The sequence below is a fragment of the Lissotriton vulgaris genome, chromosome 1_2, assembly GCF_964263255.1.
Source record: "Lissotriton vulgaris chromosome 1_2, aLisVul1.2, whole genome shotgun sequence".
Taxonomy (NCBI): Eukaryota; Metazoa; Chordata; class Amphibia; order Caudata; family Salamandridae; genus Lissotriton; species Lissotriton vulgaris.
This window is the reverse complement of record NC_141686.1, coordinates 274,222,051-274,248,479: the sequence shown is the minus strand read 5'-3', so window position 1 is coordinate 274,248,479 and position 26,429 is coordinate 274,222,051.

The window sequence follows — 26,429 nt, the reverse complement described above, 5'->3', positions numbered from 1 at the left end:
ACACAAGGAGAGAGAGAAAGAGAGGGAAAATGAGAGACTGTAAGGGAGTGAGGCAGTTATAGTGACTGAGACACAGGAAGAGACTTACACACAGATGAAAAAAAGGGGAGTGAGGGAGGGTATAAAGGAAGGAGAGTGAGCAAAAGGGAAAAGGGAGTAAGGGACTGAGAGAAAGGGAGTGAGTGAAGGTGAATGAGGGGTAATGTTATTAAAAGAGAGTAAGAGGTGAATGAGAAGACACTAAGTCATACACTAACACAAGGGTAGTGATAGAGGAAAATAGAAAAGAGCAATGAGAGACAAACAGAAGAAAGAAGGAGTTGGAAAAGATGATTGAGGATGAACAGAGAGTACTGATAGTGACAGAAAGACTGTAAAATGGAAGGAAGGGCAGTAAGTGTATTGGTTGAAGTGGAGGAATAGGACTCAGATTGAATGAAGGGGAGTGACAGTGAGGGAAGGGATATAAAGGTAAGGGAAGGGGAGTGATGGAAAACAAAGCATATTGAGAAAGGAAAACGAAACAAGTGACAGACAGAAGGATTTATGGAAAGAGATAGAAAAGAAAAGGAAGAGTGGTGGACAGAGAAGGAGGCAGTAAAAGAGACAAGCAGAGGAAGAGTGACGGACTGGGAAAAACTAAATCAGTTATAGTGACAGACACAGAGGAACAGACTTACAGATGGGTGGAAGAAAGGGGACTGAACTAAAGGGAGTGATAAAGTGAAAGAAATGAAGTGAGTGAAGGTCACTCCGGGGATGATGTGAAGGAAATTCAGTAAGAGGGCAGTGAAAACAGAATGATCGATATAGCAAGACAAGAGTAGTGATGGAGGAAGATAAAAAACAAGTGAAGGACAGACAGGCGAATGAGACAGTTGCACAAGATAAGTGAGGGTGAAGGAAGAGTACTGATGTGAAAGAAGGAGTGTAAAGGTGAATGTACGTGAGTAAATAAAATGAGGGAAGAAGAGTAAGATGAGTAAAGGTGAAGGAGTAAGAGAGAAACTGAAGAAAGGATAAAGAGAAAGACAAGTAACAAAGTGATCAAAAAGTATTTTTTGTTTGTCGTACTTACCTTATAAATGTAATATCTGTGGAAGATAATAAACAATAGAGTTATAATATATATTTCACAATACAAAATACAAAATAACTTGTTCAATATGTCATATGTTTTATTTTGCTGTTCTCAGAATATATTGAATTTCACTAAAAACAGTGACTTCAATACTACTCATCATATGACAGCGGTAAAAAAAAACAATCAGGGGGCGTGGCCAAGATGGCGTCGGAGTAAGACGTGCTTTCGAGTCGCTCCGGCACCCGACCTGCTAAGCTTTGTATAGCATCGCTTTCGGGGTGCCAATCGACTCTGAGACACTCGCAGAGACCACCAGCATCGAGTGGAGAGGTCCGGTGCCCCCGGCGAGGCCCTAAGTGACCGAACAGCGCCATTGCGGACAGTTCGTCGCCCGGCCTATTACGCACTGGCCTTGCATGAGGGGGAGGCCGGCCTGTGAGTGCAGTGGAGCCGGCGCCGGCTGGGCGTGGCATCGCAGAGCAGCGGTTCACTTCCTGCCCCCTTATCGCCGCCAGTGTTGATCCGCACTATCGAGGCACTGGGGCGATCTTGGGCGCTCTGCTGCAACGGACCGAAGACCTCAACAGACGACTGGCCACGTGGAGGGTGAGCCTCGGATCCTCAGCGGAGCTGTACACCCCGTGCGTGGCTGTTACTGGACATCGCAGAGACGGCTACCTGCGTCCACTGATGAGGCAGAGTGTCCTCCTCGTCCCTGCAAGCGACCTAACACTCTAAGGTGGAGCCCGTGGCGTGAAACGACTACGGATCGAAGGCATTGGACCCCGGTCCGGCATGTGAGCGGAACTAGAGGCCTATTCTGCCCTGCGGGCTGACTGTCTGACCCACGCTGTTCTCTCTCCGGTGGCCGTGGACTGATTTGAGGTTTGGCGGGGGCACGTGGCTGTCTTGGTGGCCCGGTTGATAGAGGCGGAGAACCTGGGCCTTATTGCCTGACGACACTATCCCTGCATTGACTTTTGGACTCTGGCGGGAAGCTCCTGAGCCGCCATCTTGGTCAAGCGGCAGCCGCCCGTGACGCAGTTACTCCTGAGCACTCTTCGTCCCCGGTGGGGGTGCGATAGCCTTGACTCCACGGCACGGCCGGGCCTCCGTGATGTCTAATGTGCCACGCAAGGGGAGGACGGTAAAGGACGGAGCCTCTAAATTATCGCAGCCGCCATCTTCCCCAGAGGCTAGTGGTTCGTCTAGGCAATCGGACGAGGAGGCGCCCGCCCCCAAGGCCTTCATGACGGAGCTGTTCGCCTCTATCAAGGAGGATATCTCCGAGCTTCGCGCCCAGCTGGCTTCGGATCTCTGGGAGGTCCGGAGGGATGTCGATGGCATTGGTGAACGAGTGGCAACCCTGGAAGATCACGACTTGAGTGTGGCGAATGATGTGCACCAACTACAACAGGATATTATTCGCCTTATGGAGCAGAATTTGGACCTGCAGGCCCACGCGGAGGACTTGGAGAATTGCTCCAGGAGAAACAATATTCGCATTAGAGCAGTCCCTTGGGACGGTGAGGCTGGAGACTTGCGAGAGTATGTCCAGGCCCTGTTCCTGCAGATATTGGACGAGGAGGACGTGCAGGAAATCAAAATAGATAGGGTGCACAGAGTTGGCCTGCCTAGGCGAGGGGGTGGCCCCCCCCGGACATCCTCGTGTGTGTGCATGACTTTCAGACGAAGGAGCGTATCCTCCGGAAAGCTAGAGCCATCACCTCCTTACAATTTAGAGACCACCGGCCGCAACTATACCAGGACTTAGCGGCGTCCACGCTCCAGAAGAGGAGAGACTTCCGCCCAGTGACTGCTTTCTTGCGGGAGCGTAACATCTCGTATTCCTGGGGGCACCCCTTCCGTATAATATTCCGATGGCAGAACAGGCTGGTGCAAATTCGCTCCCTGCAGGCCGCGAAAGATCTTCTGGGGATGGAGGACGTTCCTTCCTCTCAGGCGGCGCATCCCTCCCCATCGAGGGGACGGCGCCGATCTTCCTCGTGGCATCGAGTTGGTTCTTCCCCGGACCGGGGGCGTCCGGACCACGCTGCTAGCTTACAGGAGAGAGGGTCTGCGGTGCCGTTGGTGGCTTCGGCCACGCTTGCAGATACTCAGCAGATCTCTGGAGCGGCATGATCCCTGACTTTCTTGATGGTTGGGCGCCGGAGAGTCTCTGTCCCTAAGGTCCCGGGGTACTATGGGAGAAGACACCCCGGGCCGTGGCCCTGGGGGCCCCTGAACTGGTGCCCCCACCCCGATTCCAGTCTTATGTGGACCTTGTGGCCCGTGGCCCATTGGAACTGCTGAGTGCTTGGTTCAGGTTTAGGGCCTTGAGCTCTGTCTTCTTGTTTCTTGGTTTGCTGGAGGGGGGTGGGAAGGAGGGAGTTCTGGAAGTTGGTACTATGGTGGGATTGTTGGGGTTGGGGTTGGTGGGGAGGGGGGGTGTGATGGCGACCGAGAATGGTGTCTGTGTGCTGTTGTTGACGCTAGTGGTGTTCTTCTCTGCTCTTCTTATCTTGCACTACGATGTTACCTCTCCATTTCTTGTGATTTGCAGGGGGGAGGCCTCTCTGGGGAGCTGGGGAGGGGTGGGTGTGGTCCCCCATGGCCGGAAGGTGCTTGGGGATTTATTCTGGCTGTCTTTGTATAATTACTTTCAGTATGAGTGTGGTTTGGTGAATGGCGGAGGTCGGGGGTTGGACTCTGGATGCCTTAGCAAACGCATAGAATGGAGTCTCATGTCCTTATCATGCCTGTTAGTATAGGCACCTGGAATGTGAAAGGTCTCAATTCCCCGCAGAAACAGCAGAAGCTCTGGAAGCATCTTTCAGACCACCACCTAGATGTTGTTGCCCTCCAGGAGATCCACTTGGCCAGGAGAGATGAACTGAGACTCCGTCATAGACATTTCCCCCTTATCTACAGGGCGTCTGCGCCCACGAAGCATCCTCTTCGTTACAGAGACATGGGCCGATCTGGCATCTGGCCCAGACCTGGTAGCAGCCGTTCCAGAGGGCACTATATTGTAAGACAGGATAGACCGCAGGGAAAAAAGGGGGGTGGCCTCGCTATAATCCTACGGCTAGAGCTAGCATTGAAAACAGTAATACCAGACAACATTTCTGCAGAAGTATTAGGCTTTGCTATCACTCTATCCCCTATTCAAACGTTTAACGGTATTCTGCTATACCGCCCCCCGGCAGCCAGAGCGCCTTTTCTCCAATCGATAAGCACGCTACAGGAACTGGCATTAGTAGCCCCAGATTTTACAGTACTCAGAGATTTCAATTTTCATTTGGAAAACACAGCAGATAAAGATACATCAAATCTCACTGATGATTTTAAGGCAGCTGGGCTAAATCAGCTAGTCACCTCAGCCACGCATACAGCAGGCCACATTCTTGATGGCCTATTTACGTGCAATCCAGCTATCACCCCCCCACGGTTGTCCCAGTTGTGTGGTCAGACCATGCAGTAGTGGTCTTCTACATCCCCGTTAAACAACACAAAAATTTACAGACGGCTAAAAGTAATCATAGGCTATGTAGGGACTGGAAAAACATAAATACCAAAGCTTTAGCTGAGAAGCTTGAAAACAACAAACCACCTATAGTGTCAAATACTCATCTAGCAGTCAATAACTACAATCAATGGCTCACAGACACTATTAACCAAGTAGCGCCCTTAAAGAAATTGCGCCTGAATCGCGTATTACCATCGGCCCCTTGGTTCTCAGAATCTTTAAGACTGGAGAGGCAGAAATGCCACAACCTTGAAAGACGCTGGCGAGTCAGCTATGACAACAATGATAAAGAAAGATATAAACTAGCATGGTCAGGCTATCGAAAGACATTAAGAACGGAAAAAAGCAGATACTTCTGCGAACAAATAGAGTTGGCCCAGAACTCCAGCAAACAACTATACCAGGTAGTGGCAACACTATCAAACACTCCAACTCCCACAACCATAGATACGAATCAAGAATTCTGTAACAAAATGGCTGATTTTTTTAGGACTAAGGTCACAGAAATCTTTGACAAATTCAATAACATTACAGATGTGGAACCCTCGAGATCACCGAACAACACATCACCCACTACTCCCTCTTTAGTTGAATTTAACCCTCCATCCCTGCTAGAAATAAAGGATCTCATCAAAGCCACCATGTCGGGTTCTCCTCTGGACCCCTGTCCACCGACCATCATAAAATCATCCACCGACGTGGTGGCCCCAATACTGGAAAATATTTTCAATACTACCTGTAAATCAGGGAACTACCCTCAAAGCTGGAAATCAGCTATAATAAAGCCACTTTTGAAGAAACCTACTCTTGATACCTCAGAACTAAAAAGCTATTGTCCGATAGCAGCGTTGCCTTTCCCTGCCAAAATACTTGAAAAGGTAATAAATAAACAGCTAGCGAGCTACATTGACCAGAACAACATGCTTGACAACACCCAGTTTGGGTTCAGAGGAGGCCATGGCACGGGGACAGCGCTTATAAAGGCCTCTGAGGAGATCAGACAGATCATGGACCAGGGTGGCACGGCAGTCCTGATTCTGCTGGATCTCTCAGCGGCCTTTGACACGGTCGATCATAACACTCTGATCGACCGTGTCACCGCCATGGGCATACAGGGCAAAGCTGTCGAACTCCTGGCTTCTTTTCTGTCGAACAGGGAGCATTCGGTAAAGATGGGAAGTTTCTATTCCCCGACCTTTAAGTTGCCCTGCGGAGTCCCCCGGGGATCCTCGCTAAGTCCGACACTCTTTAACATCTATGTGTCGGACTTGGCGAGGGTCATCAAAACCTTTGGGATAGGAGTGACTTCGTATGCAGACGACACTCAACTGGTGCTGGCAGTGAAAGAAAACGGGAGTGAGGTCGCAGCTAACTTCCAGTCAGGCATGAGAGCAATTAGTCAATGGATGGATAGGAACTGCCTAAAACTGAACACAGAAAAGACTGAGGTAATGGTGTTTGGAGATCTACAGCCATCTTGGTCTCCAACTTGGTGGCCTTCGGAGATGGGTAATCCTCCTATCCCGGTTCCGAAGGTCAGAAATCTGGGAGTGTTGTTTGATAACAAGTTAAACTTTACCAGTCACGCCAACGCGGTGGTATCTTCATCCTTTTTTACGCTTCGTAAGGTAAAAAAGTTGTTACCATTCCTTCCTCTGTCGGCTGGAAAAACCCTCATGTCCTCCTTGGTGTTGTCCAAGGTGGACTACTGTAATGGGCTTCTGGTGAATGCCCAGGAGCAGGTTTTCAACAAACTACAAATGGTACAGAACGCAGCCTCACGAATTCTGATCAAAACCCCAAGGTTTGCTTCCATTTCCCCTATTATACACCAACTTCATTGGCTCCCGGTCAGAAAGAGTACTAAATTTAAAGCTTTATGCATAACCTACAAAGCATTAAACAGCCTGGGACCTGAGTTTTTCAGGGAATCTCTGTGTAGATATGTCCCTAACAGAGTCTTAAGATCAGCCTCTTCTGCGGCTCTATGTATTCAACGGGTGAGAACGGTCACATGGGGAGACAGACGCTTCCTTGTGGCCGCATCTAAACTCTGGAACTCTTTGCCTACCCACATAAAATGCAGCCCATCTTTGATGATTTTCAGAAAGAAACTGAAGACATGGCTATTTACTCACTAACTTACAGGGAGTGCCGCCTTTTTTCTTTTTTCTGCTAACTCAGCGCCGAGACACCACATGTGGTATTTGTTGCGCTCTACAAATCTTAAAAATAAATAAATAAATAAATACATAAATAAATAGAGGGGTGGCCCTCCTCTTTCGGGGCTCTCTCCACTTTCAACCCCTGGGGGTGAGCCGTGATAAGGAGGGCCGTTCTTTAATGGTGAAAGGGACGTTATATGGCCGCTTATGTACCTTTGTTGTGATGTATGCTCCGAATGCGGGCCAAAATGGTTTTTTGCAATGCTTGATGGACAAGATGGGGGACTTTGTAGATGGGCACTTGATACTGCTGGGGGACTTCAACATGGTGTGGGACAGGGATTTAGATAGTTCGGGGGCGCGCAGGGCAGATACTGATGTCTTCTCGGAGGAAACGCAACGTCAAGTAGGCGAATTGGGACTGGTGGATAGCTGGCGCTTCGTCCACGCTCAGGCCAAGGATTATACTTTCTTTTCTCACGTCCATCGCTCGTACTCCCGCATAGATCACATTTTTGTTAGCAGGCTCTCAGGGGGGATATTCGAATGGCTGATATCTTCCCGCTCTCATTGTCGGACCATAGTTTAGTGGTGCTTGGGTTGCATTGGTCTGTAGGGGGGGACGGCTGGCGGAAGTGGTACCTCCCAGCTGCACTGGTGCGGGATGAGGTGTCCTGTAAGGAGCTGCGAAAGGCTATCGGAGACTTTTTTACTCTTAACCCGCCTTCTGACACGTCGGTGTATACCACGTGGGATGCGTGCAAGGCCTCCTTGCGGGGTATGTGCCTCGCCCTTAACGCGAATCTTAACAAACTTCGGCGGAAGGAGAGGGAAGCTCTGGAATCGGAGCTTGCGACCCTGGAGCAGGCGCACAAGTCGAACCCTTCCAGGGTGACCCTTCGCCCGCTTACGGCGGTACGAGGGAAATTGAAGGCCCATTACAGCAACAGGGCTGAATTCACCCTCCTACGTCTTAGACGTGTCTCCTACTCCCAGGGGAATAAGGTTGGGCGCCACCTTGCCCGGCAGCTTCGAGATAAGCGCGAGAGGGATTACATCGGGGGTATAGGGGACCATACGGGTTCTGTTCAGCATAAGGATGTGGAAAAGGCGGCCATCTTTGGTCGCTTCTACGAGGATCTCTACTCGGGCGACGCCCTAGATCCAGAGGCCCAGTCTGCGTTCTTGGGTGGTCTTCCTCTCCCACAGGTCTCTAGGGAATGAAATGAGTTGCTGTCTTCCCCCATCTCTAGGGAGGAGGTGCTGGACGCCATTAAGGCTCTGAAACTACATAAGGCCCCCGGTCCTGACGGTTACATGGCCCTGTTTTACAAAACATTCGCATCCGACATCTGCGACTACCTAGTTTCCCTTTTCAACCCGATGGCCTCTGAGGGTAGGACATCGGACACCATGGCCGAGGCCATGATTACTATTATCCCCAAACCGGGGAAGGATCCTACCTACTGCGCCTCTTACCGTCCGATAGCGCTCCTTAACCTGGATGCTAAATTGTACTCCTCTATCCTTGCTGGCAGACTGCAGGACTTGATGCCGGCTCTGATCCACCCAGATCAGTCCGGATTTATAAAAGGTCGACAAACTCACGACAATTTGTGGCGCGTCATCCATTCGATTGAGAAGGCCGAGCGGTTTCACATACCGGCGGTGTTGGTAGGGCTTGACGCGGAAAAAGCCTTTGATCGTGTGGATTGGGGTTTTTTACACCGCACGTTGGTGGCCTTCGGGTTCTCGCCCCGATTCATAAGAATGCTTCAGGCCAATTGCAACAGTCCCACCTCTCGGTGCTGGTTAACGGTCACAGGTCCGGGAGTTTCCACCACTCCAGAGGGACACGCCAGGGCTGTCCGCTCTCGCCACTTCTCTTTGCGCTTAGCAAAGAACCGTTGGCGTTGGCGATTCGGGAGAACGAGCGGATCTTGGGTCTCCCCTTCACGGGTGAGCAACATAAGATTTCACTCTTCGCTGATGACGTATTATTCTCCATTTGAGATCCGGCGTTGTCGTTACCCCATGTCCATACAGTGCTATCTGAGTATGAAACGGTGGCGGGCTTCAAAGTTAACTTTGATAAGTCATACATCTTGAACTTAACCCTACCGCCTGGTGAGGTGCACCGGATCCGGTCGCTTACTCCACTCTCGTGGTCAGCTTCCTCCCTGTTATATCTGGGCGTACGGCTGACCTCTACCATAGGCGCCTTATTCCAGGCCAATTTCCCTCCGATGCTGGCATCGATTCGTGCGGAACTAGAGCGGTGGAAACCCAAATATATCTCGTGGTTGGGTAGGATTCATGCGCTTAAAATGGTCCTCCTGCCTAAACTCCTGTACCTCTTCCAAGCCTTGCCCATCCCGATAGGAGTGGATTATTTCCGTCGGCTTAAGACCTTGATGTTGAAATACGTCTGGCAGGGCGGTCGGGCGCGACTTTCGTATGCGGTTCTCCGACGTACGCGACTGGAGGGGGGGTGGGGTTCCCGGACTTGCACTTGTATTACAAGGCTGCTCAATTGAGAGTTCTGGTGGAATGGTCCCAACAGCTCTCGGAGAAGCACTGGCTCCATATGGATCGAAGCGTTGCGGGACGTTCCATCTGGGATCTAGCTTGGAAGCCTAAGGTGGACCGGCCCAGAAACGCGTACATTAGCACCCCTACCAGCACGGTGTTAAAGGTCTGGGACACAGTCAGTAGCGATGATCGGTGGACCACATTCCCGTCCCTTTTCACCCCTATCCATTTCAACCCGGCCTTCCCTCCGGCGTTGACGGAGGGTCCCTTTGGTGTCTGGAGGGAGGGTGGCTGTAGGGCCCTCACCCACCTGTTTCATGGTGCCACACCCCTTACTTTCCATAATTTTATGAGGGATTATGGTGTTCTGCCAACAGAGCGCTTTCGTCACCTTCAGCTTCTGCACTGGGCGACGTCCCCTGGAGTGGTGGACGCAGCTACCAGACCTTTGACGAAATTTGAAACCTTTATTCTTCGCACATCCACCATGAAGGGGGCAATTTCTTTTCTGTATGGGATGCTATTAGACACCGCGATGTCCCCTCGGCCCCGGTATATGGATCACTGGGAGAGTACTCTTGGGAGGGACATTTCCGACAGCGAATGGAGGAGCTTATGGCGAGATGTGACTGCACATAACCACTCTACTGATCTCCGAGAGGCTCATATGAAGCTTTTATTCGACTGGTATTTGTATCCATCCAAATTGCACCGAATATTCCCGACTACTTCAGATAGGTGTTGGTGGGGCTGCGGGATGTTGGGTGACTTCAGCCACATCTGGTGGGACTGCCCCACTATCCGGCCATTTTGGTCCGAGATCCTCTCCCACATTAAAGATGTGCTGGGTCACCCACTCCCGGATTCAATGGACTTTGTCTTGTTGGGCCTCAGGGACCCGCTGCTTGAACACCAGACTAGGGCTGATAAGCGCATTGTGTGGCTATGCCTGGGGGCAGCCAAGCTAACTTTGGCTGCTGCTTGGAAAAGGCCGACTGCTCCTGCCATTTCCTTATGGCATGCACGGCTATGGCGTCTACTGAGTATGGAGCGACTCTCAGATATCTTCCTGGGGAATTTTAAAAACTTCATGTTCAATTGGGGCCCCCTGGTGAGATTTTTGTCACGTGGTTTGCCTTCGGCAGTTTGCCCTTCAGCACTACGGGCACTTCATCTCTTTCAAATTTAATCACCGGTGTGTATGCTGCTGTTTTGCATGAGTGCTGGTCGCCACCACTGGGTGGGGGGTGGGGGATGGGGGGGAAAGGAGGGAGGCGGGAGGCGGGGTGTTAGTTGGGGTTGTTGTTTTTCTCTTGTTGCGACTTGATATACCTTCGCAAGAGGACGCTATGATTATGATCGTGATTGGATTATCCTTCTGGGAACTTTGCACTAACCGCTGGGACTTCAGTGCACACTTCGGACAATGTGGGCTGCAGGTCCATATCATTAGCACTCCGGTTGTCTCTGCTGGTTGCCGTCCCTCTTGATGCACGATTTGGGTTTCCTTTTATCCTATTTTTTGCAATAATGCTCTTTAATACCCCCTGTGTGGGGTTATGTCGCAGAATGTCGCCTGTTTCTTTTTTCTCCTTCTCCCTTCTCTTGCTCTTTTTTTTTTATTCCTCTCTTTTTCTACTTTCAACTTTGCAAACTATAAATAAAAATTTTACAAAAAAAAAAAACAATCAAAATGATTATGTTTAAAAAACCCATATAACATTTCAATACATAATGTCAAAATTGGGAAAAAACATATCTTAAATGTTTTCTTCCAAACAACAATTTCTTACGTAAATAAAAACAATTAAACATTCGTACTTCTTTTTTATACTCTCAAAGTAAAGTTATGTATAAACATATATCACCAACTTTTACCCGATATACGCATTTTTAATAACATACTTTTCCACATGGCCAAATAGTATATAAAAATTCCTTTTTTTGAAAAGTACTTAATAGAACTCTTAACCTTCCATTTTGCGATCTTCTGAATGATCACCTTCACTCATAAAGTAATTTTTAACAGCAGACTAACTTTTATTTACTGCACTAATCTTCATAGGCCAATTATTTTCCCTAAAATGTGGGTTCCAAAAACACTAGGTAAGAATTTCGTAAGTCAAAAGGCAAACGTTGTCTGAAAGTCAATTCAGTATCATTACAATAAGTCCAGCCTTTTTTACATTTTAAATAAGCTGTATAATGTCCTGATGTTGTAGAAGGACCATCATGAAAAATAATTGCAACAGTTACAAAAGTTCTTCCTGAAATTGATAATTGGGAAGACACAAAGTTTTTAATTAAAGTTGTCAATTTAGTTCCATCAGGTCTACATCGTTGGAACATTAAAATGACATACTGTCCATATCTTTGTATAAATAATCTTGATAGCATTTCAGAGTTACATTGGATACAGACCATGTTTTGATCTGCTTCCCTAACTAGATTATTAAAAGACACTGTCTGGTAAAGTCAAATATATAAATCTTTCAGTGTCTATTCTAGTACTACTTGAAAAGGAACAATTGTTACAGTCATGTTGCCATTTATAAGAAAGGCCAAAAAGATTTTCAATATCTATACCTTCATCTTGCAATACAACAAGCATATACATTAGAAATTCCTGACAATCTTGCTGAATATTCTGTGAACATTTATTTACACCAGAACGTCTGTCTAAAACATTTCGAATATCAGAAACACTTTCTATTTTTGTTTTATCACTGCTACATTTCTCAAAGACCGAATTCAACAAACAACAAAATCTTTGATCCAGTATGGATTTAGGAAGGGATGGGTCACATTAGATCAGTGTTTAAACCTTGACCTCATAATTGGTAAATACGTTGAAGCGAAAGGCGGTGCATTATATCTATGCTTTGCTGATCTAAGCAGCGCCTTTGATATGGTTGACCACGCCATTTTATGGCAAATCTTGTTACGGATGGGAGCCCCTGAGGGTATTATTTTCTTCCTTGCCAGGCTGTACCAAAAGCCGCAAACCTGTGTGCGTTATGGAACTAGGGGAGAATGTACCCCCAAATTTAGTGTTCAATACGGCTTTAGACAAGGCTGTGTACTAGCCCCGTTACTGTTTATTCTATTCATAAATGAAATTGATGTAATTTTAGAGTGTTCAAGCTGATGCCCCTAGGTTAAAAGGCGTATCCGTATCGGTGTTATTATATGCAGATGATGCAGTGCTTCTTTCCAGAACCCCTTTGGGTCTCTAACGTTTGATGAACAGATTTTCATTGTTTATTAAGGACAGGAAACTGCTCATCAATAAGGAAAAAACGCATACTGTGACCTATGGGGCCAATAATAAATCTAATGCCTTTTTTATTGATTGTAATAAGGTGCAAAGAGTTGATACATTTTGTTATCTTGGAATTACTTTTTCTAATGACAGAAAATGGACCAATGAATTTAATAATATTAGTAATAAAATGGCAAAAAGCGCCCATGGTATCTTCAGATTTGCAGCCAAAGTTGGGGACAGACGAACCAGGGACATGTTGCAAATTTATCAAGCTAGATGCACTACAATTGCACTGTATGGGGCGGCTATTTGAGGTTGCAGCTGTGACCATAAATTACAGCTGGAGGAAAATTAAAAAGGCTCCTGTGTTTACCCACCTCTGCCACCACTGTGCTGATCCACCGGGAATTAGACATCAACTTCCTGATTGATCTATTATCTTTAAGACCACTTATGTTATGGCGCTCCATATGGCTCCAGGATGAAAAGTCCTTTAATAGATCAATAATTGAGGATTGTCTTTCATAGGACATGTACAGGAAAATCCCCTGGATAAAATATGTCGCTGATTGTTTTTTGCAAATATTTAACCTCAATGTTCTGACTGACCCAAGGGCAGCTTTGGCGATACCAAAAGCTGAGCTGAAAGTAAAATTCCTGGATAATTTGGCAAGGAAGAGAGCTTTTGCCAGTGGATCCATGTTAACTGTCACGTTTTTCAGTAGATATTACCTCACTGAAGGTTTCCCACCCTACCTAGCTTTGGTGACTAGGCAAACCCACAAGTTTGTCCTAACCAGACTAAGGTTTGGAATAGTTCATCATCTGGTGGCCTTACCTAACCTTAAGCAACATCCCAAAGGTCCATGTTTGTGTGACGGCACATCTAAACAGAGCACCTTGCACTTTCTACTAATATGTAAACTGTACATGAACCTTCGTATTACGTATTTAAAACCTATGTTTGTCAAATATGGTGCACGTACAGTTGATGAGGCAATGAGTCTTATTTTCAATATGATATCCGCTGATATTTGTTTTTATACTGCTGTGTTTTTAAACAAGTCTATCAGTATGCGAAAAGGCATGATATTTTAATGTTCTTGGTCCGTATTCCATGACATTCTTTTTATAAATTGTTGATTCATGTATTTTTAAATTGTGCTTTTATGGTCATTTTACATGTTCCGAATAAAACTTCATGAATTGAATTGAAAATTCTATATCATCATTGGGGATGCCATCAACAAGGGGCTTGTGATGTGAGAGCCTGCACCGAGGATGCATTACGGTGCGGCAATTCTGAGGAAGGTATCGGCTGTGATGGGAGGGCCTGCATTGGGGATGTGTCGTGAATCGTCAGTTCTGATTAGGCTGCAAGAAGATGCATCGCACTTCCATTTTGTTTACAGGACCACAGCTGGGCTGTCAGAGTGCACTCAGGCCCACTTCCGAGGGCCCAAGAATGGGGTGGCACCACTTCTGGGATAGGACTTACAGAAGACAGAGTTCAGCTACTGGGTTCAAGGTAGTTGGAGCCTTTTCGGTTCCGGAGGCTTTGATCAGGGGGCCAGCCAACTAGCCCATGGAGTCACTCTGGTGGTACTGGGTCCAGTCCTTTTCTCTCAGGCAGCAGGGTTGCAGAGCAGCATAGCAGTCCTTCTCAGTATTCCACATTAGCAGCGGTGTACTGAAGTGTTGCATCTGAGGATCCATTATTTATACCTCACGCCCACTTTGAAGTAGGAGAAGTTTCTCAAGACTTCAACCCACAGATGAACTAGGAATTGCATGCCTTCCTGCCCTGGCACCAGCTTGTCTGTGGTCACAAAAGACTAGTGTCAAGCCCTTTGTCAGTGTGCACAGGCAGAGCCTTTGTGATTGTAAGTGTGGTAGGTGACAGCACCTATCCCTCATCAAGTTACAGATGGCAATTTTGCCAATACCTATTGCCCTTTGTTTCACTGTCTGGGAGCATTACACAGAGACCAATTGCCAGTTACACCTAGTCATGTGACCCAGGATGCAGGCTGTAGGCACCAAATAGGGTGAAAAATGACAACTTTCTAAAAGTGGCAGTTTCAGAAATATGACTTAAAATCCTACTTTACCATTAAAGATGGGTTTTAAATTACAATTCTTTAGACACCACACTCAACATTCCTACTTGCTCCCAATTCAAAGTTATCACTTATTAATTGTTTAAAGGAAACACAATGTTTTCCGATGGGAGATGTAGGTTTTGCAGAAGTGAAAATGGATTTAAGAGCTTTTTACTACTAGGACATGGAAAAGTTAGAAGTACAAGTCCGACAATTGAAAATCACTGCACCCAACCCTCTGGACTGCTTAATACATACCCTAGGGGTGATATATATGTATTGAAAATGGAGGTTTAGGTCTGGCAAAAAAGTTTATTTTGCCAGGTTGAAATGTCAGTTTTAATATTGCACACACAGGCTACAATGGAAAGCCTGAAACATGTTTATAAAGGCTACTTAAGTGGCGGCACAATTAGATATGCAAGCCAACTAGAGGCATTTAATTTGCAAGCACAGGGTGCATGGGGTACCACTTTGCTAGGGGGTTACAAGTATTACATGTGCTAATTCACTGCAAACCAATTGTATCATGGTTCAAGGAGAGAGCACCAGCTCTGTAGTACTGGTTAGCAGTGGTAAAGTGGTCGGAGACCTAAAGCCAACAAGTCAGCAACAATGGAGGATGGAAGGCAAAAAGATTAGGGTAAGCTCCGCAAGGTTGTGAGTTCCGACAGCAGCCATCTCCCTTAAGACTCATCACTCTGGCATTCTCCTATCAAACCTCTACTCTTCTCATCATTCTCTGCTACGTCAGCCCTACACCCTCCACCCTCCACCCTCCCCTCCAAGGTTGCGTCTTCCTTTTTTCTTCCTTTTCTGCCTTTTATCTCTCTGAGGATGATTAAAGTGTCCTTGTTCCCAAAATCTGCGTAAAACTCAATTTGTGCAACTGCTAGTCGAAAGCCCGGACAGACTGGGAACTGAAACCAGCCCTGGCAACCAGCTTGACCACAGCCCATTTTGTTACAGGTGGCCGATATTACAGCACTGTTTTAAAACCGGCGCCCAGGGGTCCCACCCTTCCGACTCACTGGGAAAACGCCCTGTGCCCGCTACGGCCAGTCCGGCCCTGGTCGAAAGTAAGCCCTGCGCCTGGCTATTTTGAATTGGGAAGTCATGCAGCTGGAAATTGCCTAGTTGTGCAGCAGTGTAGAAAGGCTGCTATGGGCCCAGGTGCAAGTGAAGAAAATGGTCCATATGACTGTTGCTGGGGTAGTTATATACACACATTCTGAGGGTTCAATGGGCCCCTCAGGGCTCTGGGCCCCAGTGTCACTGCACCAGCTGCACCAATGGTAGCTACACCCTTGCAGTGTGTGATCGGTGTATAGGAACACTTTGTATCTGTGAATGTTCTATTTAACCAGGCTCCTTATGCAATGGTTTTTACCTTCGCTCACCTCTAGCTGTGAAGATAGTTTTCACTCACAGAAAAGACCACTCAATTTGTAGTCTTCTCACGTTGAATTCAGTCAGTCCTGACCTTGAATCGCTCCTACACAAAAGGATTCAATGCTCTTTACTTCAACTATCCTAGAACTTCTCATAAAATGCTCCACCTTTTAAAGGTTAATGCGACCTGCTTACTGGAAAAACGACGGGGCATATTATCAAGCAAGGCGTTAACATTATCGCCACTTTAGCGGCAGAAAACTGACGCTAAAGCGGCGATAATGGGCTTGATAATACGCCATAGAGAATTCCCATAGAAGCCCAGGTTTACACCAGAACATTCTATGGGAATTCACAAGGGCGTATTATCAAGCCCATTATCGCCGCTTTTGCAGCAGTTTTCTGCCGCTAAAGCAGCGATAATGTTAACAATGTCTCTTGATAATATGCCCCCTACGACTTTCTGAAGAAGTATCACTAATTTTGTCAAAGGTGCACAGCTCCCAATTCACAAAAGTGGGAAGTTTTAAACCCTGCATGGTGCCCCGAAATTCTTCTATGCCATAGGTCTTCTTTTTGTTTCAAGCAATAGCAAACTGTCGTGGCCACCCAGTTTACAAAGTCAGGTCTTTCACAAATTATCCCAAGGGTGGTATTTTGGGGTATGTTTTTGGAGATGCAAAAAAATGGTTCCCAAAGCTTTAAAGGCAGGGGAAAGTCACAAGTGTTAAAATGTAATTGAACAGTAATAAACAAGCGTAATTTAAGACTGTAGGTAGAGCGAAACAAAGTTATCTACTAATCGCCTATGAATAGAATTTGAAAGCACATTGCTATCTATCTGGAAAAACCACAAGGTTTAGAAAAACAGCCATACAATGGTGGCAGCCATCTTTGATTTCAGGAGGTTATAAATGTCACTCTCTTGGACCACACCCTTCGATAGGCAATCAGAGTTCCAGTGAAGACATCACCCATGGTTTTCCCGCCAACTCAGCTTACCTGTGCATCCAGGGAATCTTGGGGCATATTACCAACGCTGTGCAAAAAATATCGCACAGCGTTGATAACGTGGAAAACTCTATCGCCGATTACACATCGCCTGCTAGCAGCGTATTCTCAACGCTAAAGCCAACAGGCGATGTGAAATAGTCGATAGGTCTCATTAGCACATGAAAACAAGCACTGTTTTCACGCGCTAATGTGTGCTTTGATGATATGGGGGGTGGATTCAGCTTTATGATCCACCCCCTCATATTAACAATGCCTAAAAGCAGGCATTGGGAGACCTGCGATAGACACGTTTATCGCAGGTCTCCTTCTCCCAAGGCCTGCCTTGTGATAAAGGCAATCCCACCTCCAACCACATTTTACATGTGGTTGGACGTGGGAACGCCCACCCTGCGTCTCATTAGCGTTATTCATCGCCCCCAGCATGGGGGCAATGAATAACGCATGAAATGCGTCGCTAACCGGAGTTAGCAACGCTTTGATAATAGGACGATAATTAATTCATGCGTTAGCAACCGGAAAATGTCGCTAACACATGAATTAAGGTCCTTGATAATATGCCCCCTTCTTCTTCTGTGAACCTTGCACTTCCTGGAGAGAGTTCTCGATGATCCTAAATAGTGAAAAGGAGTAAGACATGTAAATAATATTCAGTGAGTCACGCAATCTGTGCTAATCAGAGAGAGAGACACTAAGGGAACCACGCAGAGGGTGATAAATCCAGAAACTAGTTTAATTCTAGTGAAGATACAAATAGAACAGAGAGAACTAATGTTTTAATGGATTCTCATGAGAATTAACAGGTATTCTGAATCTAGATTGAGAGACAAAAGGTAGATGATTGAATCTGTAAATCAAAAGCTGAAGACTTACAAAAAAAAACTAAATATTTGTTGTTGTTGTTCAGGCACTCGCACACTGAGAGGCAGATGACAGACGAGCCTGAAGCGTGATACAAGGAAGCTGTCACACAGTCAGTGGTTGGCTATTTTCTTATTTTGTCCCATTCCCCTTGGTGTTCCTCCAGAATGAGTGCTGTGTACAACTCGCATGGTTTAGCATCAGGGGGTGTGGAAGGACAAGCATTGTGTATTTCTCCTGCCGGGACGGTGATCACAGGTTAGTCTCTCTCTGTTTAGTAATTGTGGTATCGGACACAGACTGTGCTGAGTGCAAGAACAGACTTGGCATTGACAATGAGTAGTGTCAAGGCAGGGGAAAAATGACCAGTCTCCCAGGGACTCCACCAATTATAGTACTAACATTGTGCAAACCTCACCCCCTTATACATTTCTGTGTCCCTCTCTCTAGCTCTCTCTATCTATTGCTACATCTCCTTACCCACCTCATTCACTTTCTACCTCTCAACATCTTTCTCTAGCTCATTCTCCTTTCTCACTTTACCTTGGATGTCTCTCCTTCTCACCAATCTTTCTACTTTATCTTATTTTCTACCTCCATTCTCCCTCTATTTCACTTTTCTCACTATAATGTTCTCTTTGGCTCTATATCCCTTCTTGCACCTCCTCCCATTTTTCTTACTTGGCAGAGTCAGAGGTTACTGCCCAGAAGTGTGCATGTAGAAAGAGCAGAGGAGATTGAAGGTAGGGCAAAAGAATTAAGGAGAAAATGATCCAATTTCACTTGATAGAATGGCATGAATCATGAGATAGGTGCTTTGATTTTTCCCTTCTCCAGTTTGAATGTCAATTGAAAAGGGGGATTTATTTTGTGATTATGAATGTTCAGCAATTAAAGGTACTCTTGAAGCACCATGTGCATATGTCACCTTGGGAGAACTCCTGTTTTCTCTGGTTGTATCTATTCGTGTAGCGGGCACTAGGCCCACCCACGCAGGTGTGGCAGCATCTGTATCAGGACAAGTGTGGGAACCCTGGGAGGTAGGACATCTATGGAATGCCACAGATTCAGGAACTTTCTCTCAAACAAATTTGAGGTAAATGTGTGATTTTAAGCACAGTTTGAGTTTTGCAGGGCATTGTGGGTACAAAACAGGGATGTACCATGTTACAACGCATACCGTTACAACTACCTACTATTACAACGCGACCATTACAACGCATACCATTACAACGCATAGCGCTTTGAGGTGCTGGATAGTGGTAAGTATAATTTACTATTCTAACTCCAGTCCCCGTGAACCCTAGGGAAGGTGTTGGATAGTAAATTATACTTATTCCCTATCCTAGAGCGCCCCCCAGCGCAATGCGTTGTAATGGTATGCGTTGTAAAAGTCGCGTTGTAATGGTAGTGCGGAGTAAAAGATGCGTTGTAACGGGTGTATACCACAAAACAGTCATGGGATCCACACTAGGCACACCATCCTGGACTCCCCCAGGTGTTTCGTTTTCAGAAATAACTGGTCTTGGTAGGTTTCATGAGGGGTGGGCGAGCCGGAAGTAAAATCCACCGCAACCCACATTTTAAAAAAAGGGTTGGCGTTAAGTGGAAAATGTTCGCCTTTTTTATGAGGAGACATTTGGATATGCTGAGTGGAGGTAAATTTGTGGATCCCTTACATAAATGTGAGGAAAATGTGTGTTTTTAGCCAAAGTTTGAAGTTTACAAGTCATTCTAAGCACAAAACACCTCATGAGATCCATGCAAGCTACACCACCATGCACTCCCCTGCGTGTCTAGTTGTAAGACATGTCTTGGTTTGGTAGGCTTCACTGGGTGGTGATGAGAACAGGCCCAAAAATCATAGCTACCCACATTGCAAGAAAGAGTCCGTTATGAGGGGAAACATTTAATCTCTGAATGTAGAGTTTCAGGTCCTTCTCTGACACAGGCTGTAGACCATTTCACACAAGAGGGATACCTTTGTATTGGGAGACAATGGCAATACAGCATAGTACAACATTTAACCTGTGTCTTCCACATGTAATGAAGTGTGCAGGAAAGAAGGTATTTTCCAAAATGCAGTTTGAACCAAATGGTACTATAGGTAGCCACAAATTCAGAGGTGTAGAAATAAACACAGCAGGGCCCGATTCACAGAACTAACTTAAGACAAAATCCTAAACTTACTACTTTTGGTATTCACAGAAGTTAGGATTTTGTCTTAAAACAGACTTAAGACAGACTTACGACAGACTTAAGTCAGGATTCTGTCTTAAGTCTGTCTTAAGACAAACTCCTAACTTCTGTGAATAACAAAAGTAGTACGTTTAGGAATTTGTCTTAAGTTAGTTCTGTGAATCGGGCCCACTGTTTCTAAGCTAAGTCTCTTGTGCGCATTTCAGAAATACATAGGTTTCCGTCAAACCCATTTTTCGTTCCTTATATTTTGCCTTATGAATTCTTGTATGGTTGGTACACCAGTCTTAGGTGCAGCTCAGGGGCTGGCTCTGGGTATCACATGTTTTTGGAGAACCTACAAACCTATATATACAGAAGACTCTATCAGATGTAATATTATTATGCTTTTGTGAATCGAACATCGTGAATAAATAACAGATGAATGAAATGAAATGAAAATGAGTTTTATAAAGCGCAAATAGCTGCCCGGGGGCGTCCAAGCGCTGTTACATATATCTGTCTTTTTCCTACTTATTTTCATTTTCTTTTTTTATTTGTAATATTCGTTTATTTGGGGAAACCATGAGGGATCTACACAAATTACCCCTGGCCTTATTCAGACCGTTGTCCACTTGTCAGAAATGTTTAGCTTTATGGGATCACTCATAGGTTTTACACCTCTTTGCACCACAAAGGTCAATTAGCTGAAGCCACAAAAATTAGGAAAAAAATGGACTACCTTAAAAATGCAGAGCCTGTGTTTGTTTTTTATACAGATCTGCTTGTTTCTCAAAGCTGAGAAGATGGTGACCCTAGCACAGGAAACTTTTTACTAATGAAATTTAAAACAAAAAAAGAAAAAAGACGGTTTCTTGCGCTGCATTTCTTTCTTTTTTTGCACAAAAACCAACAATTAGCTATATTTTAGCTATTTTCTTGGTTTTCAATATGGGAATCTACATAACCCGGATGCATTTAGAATTGCCAGGTTGCTGGGAAAAAATGAATGAAATTTGCCATTGACACCTTTTTTTTGACAAAAGTTATGAATGTTTAAGCATGAGCTACTATAAACACTTCCAAAAAAGGGCCTAGCACCGTGGGTGAAAGCCCTGGCAGTCAAGTGGTTAAATGATGTCTTAGCTTGACATACACATTGAACAACAGAGTATACATTACTGAGCATGGAGGTCTTTGCAAGGCACGTCAAGCATGAAAAGGGTTAAAGCAAAGTGTTTTTCCATGGCAGGAGTGCACGTCCTCTGACTTTATAAAGCCAAAGCATGAGCTTTATGTTAAATGCTGCACAATGTGTGTACCTGTGCATGTAAGTGTAGCTTAAGCTGCTGTGCTGCTGTCTCTCCTGGTCCTGCTTTGGGGGCAATGCAAATAGGTCTTGCACTGTTACTGCTGCTGTATGATTTTAAATGTGGACAGAAGCTTACCGATCTCTTTCCTCTCCTGTACCTGTTTTGTGTGTGTGTGAATGACGCTCGAATTGCTGCTTCCTCTCTTGTACTTGCTCCCTTTGGGTAAATAAAGCTTTTTTTTTTTTTTTTTTTTAGAGTTTTTCGAATAGCGCAAACTAGACCCGGAGATATCAGGTCTCAGAGCGCTTTACATGAGCACCAGTTTTGTGACAGATGGACACATTCTTTTTTTTTGTTAGGCACAGGGAGAATAAGTGATTTGCCCAGAATCACAGGATGTTGAGCGTCGATGCCGAGACCCGAACCCGATTCTCCAGCTTCGAGGTCGAACGCTCTAGCCATATGGCTACATCTTCACTTGCTTTATAACTGTCAGTGCTTTACCTCTTCAGTGTGTGTGAGTGAAGCTTGCACTGCTGCTGCCTTTGCTGTTCCTGTTCTGTGTGAGAGTGAAGCTTGCACTGCTGCTGCCTGTGCGGTTCCTGTTCAGTGTGTGTGAGTGAAGCTCGCACTGCTGCTGCCTGTGCTGTTCCTGTACAGTGTGTGAGTGAAGCTTGCAGTGCAGCTGCCTGTGCTGTTCCTGTACAGTGTGTGAGTGAAGCTTGCACTGCAGCTGCCTGTTCTGTTCCTGTTCAGTGTATGAGTGAAGCTTGCACAGCTGCGGCCTGTGCTGTTCCTGTTCAGTGTGTGTGAGTAAAGCTTGCACTGCAGCTGCCTGTGCTGTTCATTTTCTGTCTATGTGAGTGAAGCTCGCACTGCTGCTACCTGTGCTGTTCCTGTTCAGTGTGTGAGTGAAGCTTGCACTTCAGCTGCCTGTGCTGTTCCTGTTCAGTGTGTGAGTGAAGCTTGCACTGCAGCTGCCTGTGCTGTTCCTGTTCTGTCTATGTGAGTGAAGCTCGCACTGCTGCAGCCAGTGCTGTTCCTATTCAGTGTGTGAGTGAAGCTCGCACTGCTGATGCCTGTGCTGTTCCTGTTCAGTGTGTGAGTGAAGCTCGCACTGCTGACGCCTGTGCAGTTCCTGTTCTGTGTGTGTGAGTGAAGCTCTCACTGTTGACACCTGTGCTGTTCCTGTTCTGTGTGTAAGCGAAGCTCGCACTGCTGCTGCCTGTGCTGTTCCTGTTCTGTGTGTGTGAGTGAAGCTCACACTGCTGATGCCTGTGCTGTTCCTGTTCTGTGTGTGTGAGTGAATCTCACACTGCTGACGCCTGTGCTGGTCCTGTTCAGTGTGGGAGTGAAGCTTGCACTACTGCTGCCTGTGCTGTTCCTGTTCAGTGTGTGAGTGAAGCTTGCACTGCTGACGCCTACGCTCTTCCTGTTCTGTGTGTGTGAGTGAAGCTCACACTGCTAATGCCTGTGCTGTTCCTGTTCTGTGTGTAAGCGAAACTCGCACTGCTGCTGCCTGTGCTGTTCTTGAACAGTGTGTGAGTGAAGCTCGCATTGCAGCTGCCTGTGCAGTGCCTGTTCAGTGTATGAGTGAAGCTTGCACTGCTGCTGCCTGTGCTGTTCCTGTTCAGTGTGTGTGAGTGAAGCTTGCACTGCAGCTGTCTGTGCTGCTCCTGTTCAGTGTGTGTGAGTGAAGCTTGCACTGCAGCTGCCTGTGCTGTTCCTCTTCTGTCTATGTGAGTGAAGCTCACACTGCTGATGCCTGTGCTTTTCCTGTTCTGTGTGTGTGAGTGAAGCTCCCACTGCAGATACCTGTGTTGTTCCTGTTCAGTGTGTGTGTGTGTGTGTGTGTGTGTGTGTGAGTGAGTGAAGCTCGCACTACAGCTACCTGTGCTGTTCCTGTTCAGTTTGTGTGAGTGAAGCTCGCACTGCTGATGCCTGTGCTGTTCCTGTTCAGTGTGTGTGAGTGAAGCTCGCACTGCTGCTGCCTGTGCTGTTCCTGTTCAGTGTGTGTGAGTGAAGCTCGCACTGCTGCTGCCTGTGCTGTTCCTGTTCAGTGTGTGTGAGTGAAGCTCGCACTGCTGCTGCCTGGGCTGTTCCTGTTCAGTGTGTGTGAGTGAAGCTCATACTGCAGCTGCCTGTGGTGTTTTTGTTCTATGTCTGTGAGTGAAGCTCGCACTGCTGCTGCCTGTGCTGTTCCTGTTCAGTGTGTGTGAGTGAAGCTCCTGTTGCTGCTGCCTGTGCTGTTCCTGTTCAGTGTGTGTGAGGGAAGATCACACAGCTGCTGCCTGTGCTGTTCCTGTTCAGTGTGTATGAGTGAAGCTCGCACTGCAGCTGCCTGTGCTTTTCCTGTTCAGTGTGTGTGAGTAAAGTTCCCGCTGCAGCTGCCTTTGCTGTTCCTGTACAGTGTGTGAGTGACGCTTGCACTGCTACTGCATGTGCTGTTCCTGTTCAGTGTGTGAGTGCAGCTTGCACTGCTGCTGCCTGTGCTGTTCCTGTTCAGTGTGTGTGAGTGAAGCTTGCACTGCAGCTGTCTGTGCTGCTCCTGTTCAGTGTGTGTGAGTGAAGCTTGCACTGCAGCTGCCTGTGCTGGTCCTCTTCTGTCTATGTGAGTGAAGCTCACACTGCTGATGCCTGTGCTTTTCCTGTTCTGTGTGAGTGAGTGAAGCTCCCACTGCAGATGCCTGTGCTATTCCTGTTCAGTGTGTGTGTGTGTGTGTGAGTGAGTGAAGCTCGCACTAAAGCTACCTGTGCTGTTCCTGTTCAGTGTGTGTGAGTGAAGCTCACACTGCTGATGCCTGTGCTGTTCCTGTTCAGTGTGTGTGAGTGAAGCTCGCACTGCTGCTGCCTGTGCTGTTCCTGTTCAGTGTGTGTGAGTGAAGCTCGTACTGCAGCTGCTTGTGCTGTTTTTGTTCTATGTCTGTGAGTGAAGCTCGCACTACTGACGCCTGCCCTGTTCCTGTTCAGTGCGTGTGAGTGAAGCTCCTGTTGCTGCTGCCTGTGCTGTTACTGTTCAGTGTGTATGAATGAAGCTCCTGTTGCTGCTGCCTGTGCTGTTCCTGTTCAGTGTGTGTGAGTGAAGCTCACACTGCCGCTATTTGTGCTTTACTTGAAGCTTAATGGGACAGGTGCGCTTTTAAACAAATCTTCATATAAGGAGAAGACTTCTGGAGGAGCCTGCATAGGTTGCCATGGACACCACCTGCCAATGCCACTCAACTTGATTTCCAAAGGGAAGTTGTGCACAGGGACTGCTTGCGCTGCTCACATCAGTTACTTACTAATGCCCACTACCCCTCCTGGGGGATAGGCCATAAAAAAAGACTATCCAGCTATCTCTGTCCTGAGCTTTTCTTTCAATCTGACTCCAGGTGTAACCCACTACCTTATAGTCAGCCTCGAGGCCTGGGCATCAGGTGCTGTTTGGCCATCCCCTTTCATTTTCCCTGGTGGTGTTTGATGTGAGCTTGCGGAAAGTGTGACCCCAAGTATTTTCATGATTTCTATGTGAGTAGGGGGTTTTGTCTGCTGCCATAGGTTGATGTTGCTGATGCTGTTTGACCAGTTGATTTGTGGGATTTTCTTCAGACAGGTGTTGATGAAGCTCCGGATTACATTGGTGGTGGTTACTGTTGTCCTCCAGGTTTCTGCTCCAAACAGAAGGACTGATTTTACATTGGTGTAGATCTTGGTTTGCAGCATTCGATCCTTGGAGCTCCAGATCTGTTTTTTGCTGCATGAAGGCAACACGTGCTTTGCCGATTCTTGCCTTGACGTTGGGATCTGTGCCGACCTGAATGTGTATGACACTGTCAGGTAGGTGAAGGCCTTATCCTCTTCCAGTGTATCGCCTGCAGGAGTGACTGCACTTATGCTGGCCGTGTTATTCTTCAGGATCTTGGATTTTCCTCTGCGGATGCTGAGGCCAAGTTGTGCTGACGTGGCTGCCACTTCATCAGTGTTCACTTGCATATGCAGATGGGTATGGGAGAGTAAGGCCATGAAGACTGCAAAGTGCAGGTCGTCAAGCTGCGTAGAAGGTGTCCACTGGATCCCATTTCTTCTCCTTGCTGCTCCTTGACTTGGGACTCACTTCCAGAGTGCTGAATTTTATTTGTAAGAAGGCCATAAGGGAACAGAGTGAGCCTACTCTGACCTCCAAGAGCGTATAGGGCGAGGGGGCCAAAAGTGACTTCTTCTGTTAAAAAGTAATTTCAGCCAGTGGGTGTCATGATACTAAACAGGTGGTACCACAGTACATAGCGCAACATCCTGCGGTACCACGCTACTAGTGCTGATACTGTGGTGTTGTGCCTTATTTTTTTTAAACTGAAAGAACTCCGGTTAGGTAGACAGTTAATGCAAAACTGTGGACTCTACTTGGAAAAATATACAGGCAAGTTTCCATTCTGGAACAGATGCTCAATTTAGAGAAATTAAACCTGAACAGGAAGCACTTACAAACATGAGCACAGCAGGTGCCCCAGCTGAAGCTCCATTCAGGTAAATGTCAAAAGGATCCTAAATCCTTGTGAATTGACCAAGGCAAGGCTAAGTGTGTTCTCTCTACACCACCACATAGAGTAATGATCTGAACGGGAGGAGGCAGGGGTGCCGGGGAAACAACAGCACCAGGGAGAGAGGGAAGAAGGGCACGCACAAGAGAAGGAGGGGGAGAGGGAGAGCAATGGATCACAGTGGCAGCACCAGGGTAGTGGCAGCAGAGAGAGGGAGGAGCAGAGAGCTCAGGTTGGGGAGATGAATAGGGGCAGGAACAGAAGGGAATTACAGAACAGGGGCAATAGCAGTACAATGGATCAAAGAGTGGGTTGGAGGGGCACACAGAATAAGGGTGAGGAGGAAGGGGAGAACTGTGGGCAGGGTGGAAAGGGGTAGGGGCACCAAAGAAGGGGAGTGGCAAAACAGGAGTTATGGAGGTGCAATAGTTCAGGGCGGGGGCAAGAGATCAGAAACAGAAAGGGGAAGATGGAGAT